Below are 7,470 nucleotides of genomic sequence, written 5' to 3'. Positions count from 1 at the left end.
GTTGATTTTTACTTATCTATGGCTATCTTACTTTATGAGAAAACTCTGCAGAAACACCTATTATAGTGATTAATTGATTAATTAAATCTCATTCTTCCTCAAGCCAATTAGTGTCTCTATTGATATTACAACCCAAGGAAGTTTTAACTCAATTTCTCAGTCTGTTCGCTCAACATTAGTACTATCATTTGATGCATTTATATAAGATAGCCAAATTTTACCAATAATCCCAATTTTACACCATATTGGAGTATTATTATGGGTTTTTTTTTTTTTTTTTGAGACGGAGTCTTGCTCTGTCACCCTGGCTGGAGTGCAGTGGCATGATCTCAGCTCTCTGCTACCTCCGCCTCCTGGGTTCAAGCAATTCTTCTGCCTCAACCTCCCGAGTAGCTGGGACTACAGGCAAGCGCCACCACGCCCAGCTAATTTTTATATTTTTAGTAGAGACGAGGTTTCACCATGTTGGCCAAGCTGGTTTCAAACTCCTGACCTTGTGATCCACCAGCCTCAGCCTCCCAAAGTGCTGGGATTACAGATGTGAGCCACAGCGCTCAGCCTATTATGCTATTATTTATTTATTTACTTATTCGAGATGGAGTCTCACTCGCTCTGTCGCCCAGGCTGGAGTGCAGTGGCGTGATCTCGGCTCACTGCAAGCTCTGCCTCCTGGGTTTACACCATTCTCCTGCCTCAGCCTCCCGAGTAGCTGGGACTACAGGCACGTGCCACCACGCCTGGCTAATTTTTTGTATTTTTTTAGTGGAGATGGGGTTTCACCGTGTTAGGTCTCGAACTCCTGACCTCGTGATCTGCCTGCCTCGGCCTCCCAAAGTGCTGGGATTACAGGCGTGAGCCATGTCGCCCAGCCCTATGCTATGCTTTCGTACTGTTAGAAAATAATTGGGTGAGCATTATAGCATTATTAAAATCATGTTAGTAGATTTGGTCTTTACCCATATACTACATATTATTATGAGCTGGGATTGTTACCAGTGTCTTATGATTCTGTTACTTCTGGATTTCAGGCTATCTGCTACAAAGCTAATCTCTTAGCCTCTGTCAGTATGTTTGCACAGATACAGGTTCCCATCTGGTGTTACATATGTAAAAAAGCTCTCCTTGATTCCACAAGAAGTATACATGTGTTGTTTATTATATTCTTTATACAATATGTCATGCCTTGGTTTATTCTTGGAATAAGAGCATTTAGGGAACATTGATGTAAGTTACCTTTGCCTCAAGAAAATTTTCATAAGTTCAGGAGACCACGTGTTTTTCAGAAGTGTACTTCTAGAGCTTCTGCTGCAACTAAAATGGTAGGTCAATGCCTATGACTCATTTGACCTCCATTTCAAGAAACATGATTTGAAGGCTTTGTTGGACTAGCTTGCGCGCTCTTTTCCTATAATGAGTTTTTTGTGTTTTGTCATTTTCTAATATGGTAGATTGGGTTTCTATGACCTGATTTACTAGGGCATCTGTCTTAGTCTGTTTTGTGTTGCTATAACTGAAATCTGAGGCTGGGTAATTTATAAAGCGAACAAATTTATTTCTTACAGTTCTGGAGTCCCAGAAGTTCAAGGTTGAGTGGCTGCATCTGGTGAGAGCTTTCCTGCTGCTGGGAACTCTCTGCAGAGTCCCAAGGCAGGCATCACATAGTGAGGTGGCTGAGTGTGCTAACCTGCTAGCTCAAGTTTCTCTTTCTCTTCTTATAAAGCCACCAGTCCCTCTCCCATGACAGTCCATTAATCCAGTAGCCTATTAACCTATGTTTGTTTGTTTAGAGATGGCGTCTTGCTGTCACCCAGCTTGGAGCGCAGTGGTGCAATCATAGCTTACTGCAGCCTTGAACTCCTGGGCTCAAGCAATATTCCTGTTTCAGCCAACCTAGTAGCTGGGACTACAGGTACATACCACCAGGCCTGGCTTATTTTTGTATGTTTTTGTAGAGGTGGGGTCTAGCTTTGTTGCCCAGGCTGGTCTCGAACTCCTAGCTTCAAGTGATCCTGCCTTGCCTCCCAGAGTGCTGGAAGCCATCCACCATAGACACCTGGCCTAACCTATTAATCTACGAATGAACGAATTCACTCATCTCCTAAAGGCCCCTTCTCTCAATATTGCCACATTGGGGATCAAGTTTCAATAGGAGTTTCTGAGGGGACAAACATTCACATCACAGCAGCATCAATAGATTCTGTTCTTTACTGTTTGAACATAATTTCTTCCAACTTGTCTATTTTTGCTATCGATCTTTTTCTTTTGAATGTCCTTTATACTGAAGGAAAACTTTGCTTGTCTTACCATGCCTATACCCATACCTATTTCACAAAGATCTCTCTTTCATCTTGTTGCCCAGTGTCTTTTAATCCACCACACATGCTGTTGTTGTTGAGTGCTAATTGCCTGGGAACAATAAAAATACATACGTTGTACCCCAAATTGTCGGGTCCTCTATACTAAGGTCAAATGTGTAGTGGTCATTCTTACATGTTTTAGTGTGCCACAAAGCTTCGCGTAACCCACATTGTCTCTCCATAGAGTTAACTTCAGTTGGGATGTGAGCCCAATGCTTTACCAGCATCTGAAGTAATTTTTTTTTTTAATCTTGTATGACATCTGTCCATCCATAAAGACAAAGGTTTAAGTTCTTTTGTACATTACACTAGGAGATAGCTGCCACTATTTGTTTTCCATTATACTCAGGAACCTAAGCATTTGGCCATCAAATTAATGACACAATGATTAGTCTGCCTGCCTGATATGACTGTACATCATAGCTGCCAGAAGGGAGAAACTCTCAGAGATCCCTCCTTAATTGCAGTCTAATTGATGTGTCCTGTAAAATAAGAACCAAAAGACTTAAGGGACATTAAGAGAGTCCTGCTTGGTCTGTCTACTGGGCAGCGCCCGGGCCTGCGGTTGCGGCTGCAGAGGAGCCGGAGCCGGGAGCCGCGCTCCGCCGAGAGTTGGGCAGACGCCCCCCTCGGTCGTCATGGGCCCCCTCCCCGGGCCTCAGCGGGCACCAGCCGCGGGAACCCCCGGGCCTCCTCGTGCCCGAGCTTGAGCGACCCTCAGGTTCTCCGGCGCCCCCTCCCTCGCCCTATTTTTTTCCTGCTCTCGCTACGGCTACCGCTTCTGCTCTCGGTTATGGCAAAAGAGCCACCATCACCCCTCCGGGTCGAGGCGCTGGCCCCCCGGAATTGTGGGCCTCAGCGGCGATCGAGGCCATCCCTGAGGGCACCCCGCAGCCGGCGGGCGGCAGGCTCCGCTTCCTCAAAGGCTAAGTGCCCCTCTCGCATCAGGTGGCCGGACACATGGACGGGAAGGACAAAGTGGGTATACTGCAACACCCAGATGGCACAGTTTTGAAACAGTTACAACCACCTCCAAGGGGCCCAAGAGAGCATATGGTTTATGCTGCTGACTGTTCTGATGGTGTTCTTCTAGAGCTACGAAAATATTTGCCAAAATATGGCATCTGGTCACCTCCCACTGCACCAAACGATGTATACCTAAAACTGGAAGATGTGACCCATAAATTTAATAAGCCTTGTATAATGAATATAAAGATCGGGCAAAAAAGCTATGATCCTTTTGCCTCGTCTGAGAAGATTCAGCAACAGATCAGCAAGTACCCATTAATGGAAGAGATTGGGTTTCTTGGTGCTTGGCATGAGGGTTTACCATGTTCATTCCGATAGCTATGATATACCAAACCAGCATTATGGAAGAAGCTTAACAAAAGAAACTATAAAGGATGGAGTCTCCGGATTTTTTCATAATGGGTACTGCTTAAGAAAAGATGCTGTTGCTGCCAGTATTCAGAAGATTGAGAAAATTCTGTAGTGGTGTGAAAACCAGAAGCAGCTTAACTTTTATGCAAGTTCATTACTATTGGTTTATGAAAGTTCATCTCAGCCAACCACTACAAAATTGAATGACAGAACTTTGGCAGAAATATTTTTGTCCAAAGGACAACTGTCAGATACAGAGGTACTAGAGTACAATAATAACTTTCATGTGTTAAGTTCCACAGCGAATGGAAAAATAGAGGCTTAAGTGGGCAAAAGCTTGTCCAAGATGTATGCTTGTCACAGGAAAATGTATACAAAAACCATCACAGTCAGACTTCAATGAAAGTTGAAAATCTGGAGCAAGACAATGGGTGGAAAAGCATGTCACAGGAACATTTAAATGGAAATGCACTTTCCCAACTGGAAAAAGTTTTCTACCATCTTCCCACTGGTTGCCAAGAGATTGCTGAAGTAGGAGTGCAAATGATAGATTTCGCTTATGTGTTCTCTAGCAGCACAATAGATGAGGGATATAGTTATGGGCTAAAGCATTTAATTTCTGTACTTCGAAGTATTTTAGACAATTGAATCCTCTATTGCAGTCTTTTTAAGGGAGGGGCCAATCATAATGAAGAGGAGCAGTCAATATCTCTGCACCTTTAATGCTATGTAAAAAATTTGTACTGTGAGTCAACATTTTATTTGTCTTTATACTTTTGGAAGAAAGGTTAACTTTTTTATACTCCTTCTCAGGAAAACTAATTATTTGTTCATTAGAAAGCTGTGAAGAATAAAGAAACTTAGGAATGTTAAGCAGGGAATATGGTGGTACATGGCTTAAACATCTTTTTTGGCTCAAGCAAAATGCAAATCATTATTCAGTCATTAAGGGTTTAGAGTGTTTAGTTAGCTTTCTGTAGCCAATTCATGAAATCTCTGTCCACCCAACCTTGACAATGAGCCATATCTAAAATATTACATTATTAGAACACCTACCAAAATCTCGAAAGCACAGGTTGTTGTTCTTAGTATTGCTGTGTATGAAGTTACTAAAACTGGAGAAAACTCTACTTCAGAAATAAGTAGTGTTTAGGTTTTATATTAAAAGTTCAGACTAGCATACCAAAGGGTGCTTCTTAGTGAAATGATTTAGAATTGTCGCATTCCAAAAGCAGGTTTTCTCTTTAATTTTTATATCTCTCTCTCTCAAAATATTATACTTCATGAAAAAGACAATTGACATGGATGACAACAACAAAGTCTTGAAATTAAGGGCACACTAATTGTCCTTACTGGGGTTAGGGGAAGAGAGAGGTTATTTTCAAGGAACAAAATATTTTTCTTTACAATCTTTCATTTATGAGAAAATTGGAATATAAATTTATTACATTGTGAAAAGTATCATAAACCATATACCTTTTTTATCTAAATGCAACTTTAAAAAGTAAATAATTGAAGTTTTATTTCTCCTCTAAATAACTTGAATTGTTTTCTTTGAAAATTTATGTATTTATATGTCCCCATTTAGTTAAGTGGTAGTGTAAATGTATGTTGTTAAAAGCAGTTTCTCAGAATTATAGTAAACAATGAAAGATAATATCTAATTAGGTTGTTATCAAAAATACTATGTGTAAATTAGTCCGTCATATAGGGTTTGGTGCGTATCTAAATTCATGCTTCTACTTCACTCTTATTCAAAACAGTTTTATATTATTTTGAACAGTGAAATTATAACTTAGGGGACAGGGACAGTACTACAGTTCCTGGAAAAATTAGACTTGTATTATCTTTGTTTCCCACCCACCACCTTAAAAAAACAACCAGTTATTTGTCATTGAAAACATTTAAAACATTTGAGTCTTCAAATACATATGATGTGAATGTTATCATTATTTGCACTTCGATTCACTAATAACATTTCTAGGTAGTTATCTGTTTTGTCATATTTCTGGAAAATATTTTGGGGTTGTAAATTGTTTCTCCTCTTTTTCTTCTAGAGTTACAAATTGAATTTTTAAATCTGAGCACCTTTGTTGTGGTGTGGAGAAAATTATAACAATTTTATGTTTATTTTACCTTCTCAACCTTCTCTGGGGGTACTTTGCAAATACCTGAGTCCAAACAGAAGAACCAAATAAATGCTCTATGAACTCTATCCTTAGTAAATCTATTAAACCTGAATAACTTAAAAGATCATGTGCATTTTGGCCGGGCGTGGTGGCTCACGCCTGTAATCCCAGCACTTTGGGAGGCCGAGGCAGGCAGATCACGAGGTCGGGAGATCGAGACCATCCTGGCTAACACAGTGAAACTCTGTCTCTACTAAAAATACAAAAAATAGGCCAGGTGTGGTGGAAGGTGCCTGTAGTCCCAGCTACTCAGGAGGCTGAGGCAGGAGAATCACGTGGACCCAGGAGGCGGAGCTTGTAGTGAGCTGAAATCGTGCCACTGCACTCCAGCCTGGGCGACAGAGCAAGACTCCATCCAAAAAAAAAAGATCATGTGCATTTTGTAATAGCAAAATTTGATTTTAATGTTTTATTTAGAATTGGTGTATTTATCATAGGGACTTCCAATTTTTCTTCACTTTTCAAATGAATATTGGCTATAGTTTTATGAATGAATGAATTTCAAGTCATAATTAATCAGAAAATTTTTAGTTTCACTTCTTTCTTTTACAATATGGACTTTTGTTGTTATTTGGATATGGTTCAATAAATCTTAAGCTCAGATAATTAAATACTATTTTGAGTCTTAACAAGAGACTGAGGCTTTTTTTGTATGGGATAATATCAACCTATGCACAATGAATTAAATAAACTTAAGTATTATCAGATTTTTTGCACATTTTAGCTCAATAAAATCTGAATTAACTGTTCAACTTTTTAAAATCTGTATTTGGAAATATAATTTTGTAAAATCAATGTCTTACCTTTTTGATACAATAGATCATGTTTTATTTTTAATAAAGCAAGAAGCCCTTTTATCTGTTGTTTTTCAGGGAAGGGATTAATATTTAATTCTGTTTGTTTACATTTGTTACCATTGTTATCCAACGCTCATTTTATGTTGCTTTATAAGTAAGCTTAGGTATAACAGAATAAGTATCTGTTTATGTAATCTACATGTGACTATTTTAGTCTCTCTCAGTCACTTAATATTGTGCTGAAATTTACCACTGTGGGGATGAATGATCACTACTCACCAAGCATATTTGAACATGTAAATGCTTAAGAAATAAGCATAATATGGATATAGTTTGGGTTAATAGGATTCTTATAGTTTTTTTCCCCTATGAAACATAAGTAATGATTTTAGTGTATTTCTTATGGAATACACGTATTTAAAAAGGACTTTAAGAAATTGTGGATGTGAATAATACCTTTCTCTAATAAAAATTTAAATTGTATATTAGTTTTATAATAAAGTATTTAATTGATATTTTAATATGGATGGACATTGCAATAGATTCAAATAAATTAAAATAAATGATAAATGCTAAATATTTTACCTAAATAGTTTTTCAAGAAACAGTTATGAAAATGTGTATATTAAATAGCTCTAACGTGGAGCTTGTGGTGTTTCAACTCAGTATTCATTATTCTTTGTTTTGTGTGTCTGGAAAGATTGTACTTACTTTTCCTCTTTACACTACAATTTGCTCTTATGGGGC

At 38.7% G+C, this 7,470-nt stretch overlaps 1 pseudogene; it reads left to right on the top strand.

Annotated features, from left to right (window-relative positions):
* The first annotated feature begins 702 nt into the window (after positions 1–702).
* On the top strand, positions 703–5,196 carry LOC129049447 (inositol polyphosphate multikinase-like; annotated as a pseudogene).
* The last annotated feature ends 2,274 nt before the right edge of the window (positions 5,197–7,470 follow it).

The sequence above is a fragment of the Pongo abelii genome, chromosome 14, assembly GCF_028885655.2.
Source record: "Pongo abelii isolate AG06213 chromosome 14, NHGRI_mPonAbe1-v2.0_pri, whole genome shotgun sequence".
NCBI lineage: Eukaryota > Metazoa > Chordata > Mammalia > Primates > Hominidae > Pongo > Pongo abelii.
The sequence above is the reverse complement of the archived record's forward strand: the minus strand, read 5'-3'. Positions and strand labels throughout refer to the sequence as shown.